Below are 1,337 nucleotides of genomic sequence, written 5' to 3'. Positions count from 1 at the left end.
CTGTGTGTTTGCCAACATTGTCAAATAGCACCTCAATAAATCTCAGTATGTGTTGATGCTGTAGCAAATGCTTGGCCAGGCACTTTTTCTCTGTGATAGGTCTGGTGGCAAAGCTGTCAGCAACTTGTGGGCAGGAGCCCAGTCTGGTCTGGCTCCCACCATGTGCCCAGCCCCAGCAGAGCGCCAAGCACTTGGTAGAGGTCAGATGTTTGCCGAAGGACTAAACGAAAGATACCACTGTGAGGAGACTGGGGTGGGACCTGTCTTTTCAGGACTAGGGAAGGGTCTGTTTACAAAGTCTCTGGGTCCTGACTCCTCATATACCAACTGTGGGGCTTAATCAGTCTTATTTGAAGGTGACCATGGAGGGTTGAGCTTCTCATCACCCCAAATGGTGCATGGGGAGGAAACAGATTAGTAATGATGTGTTTCTGCAGATATTTAGAAATGCTACTGGAAGGTTTCTGCACTGAGCTGGGACAGGATGAATGGTGCAGAAGGAGCACCTGCTGGCTGCTGGCTGTGAGCACGGGCTTTGGGTCAGCTGATCCAGGATCCAAGTGGCTGCTTCCACATTTATTGCCTATAAATGACCTAACCCCTCTGAGACTTGGTTTCTTCATCTATAACATGCTTAGGATTGTTGGATTAAATGTGATAAAACCTAGTACCCAGTTAAATGCTCAATAAATGATCGTTACCATGTTAGTGATTAATTATAGTTCTTGGATGTATTAGGCCCCGCCAATAATTGTGGGGCTTAGGCAGAAGAGGAACACAAACTGGCCAGTTTACTGGAGGCAAAGGGTGATGTGAGGTTTCTGATACCTCCATGTTCCAGCCACCCCTTGTTTTCTTCCCCTGAAATAGCTCAGGATCTGCTTGGCCCATGACAGGCAGGGGCCTCTGAGAGGTGTCCCAGGAGCAGGTAACAGCCAATTGACCAGAAGATTTGCATGAGGGAAAGCTCTGGAAAGGACTGAGAAAGAATGACTAATGGGAAACAGGCACTATATTCAGGTCCCCAAATCATAAATGTATTAAAGGAATGATGTGTATCAAAGCACTTTGTGAAACCATGGATCAGTCCGCAAACTGTAGCTATTAGCATTACAATGTGCTTATTATTGTGCCGCGCGCACGCCTGTGTGTGTGTGTGTGTGTATGTCTTTCAGGTTATGTGGGTTAGGCTATATTCCTTAAATGTTAATGCTCCTATTTATATTTATTAAATATTTATTTATTATTCCTTAAATGTCCCCCCCCCAAAAAAAAAATTGGAAATGAGTGTTGGATCCAACAAGCATTTCTCTAGGGTCTGCAAATTTGTGCAGGGC

This window comes from Neomonachus schauinslandi, chromosome 14 (assembly GCF_002201575.2).
Source record: "Neomonachus schauinslandi chromosome 14, ASM220157v2, whole genome shotgun sequence".
NCBI classification, from domain to species: Eukaryota; Metazoa; Chordata; class Mammalia; order Carnivora; family Phocidae; genus Neomonachus; species Neomonachus schauinslandi.
The sequence above is the reverse complement of the archived record's forward strand: the minus strand, read 5'-3'. Positions refer to the sequence as shown.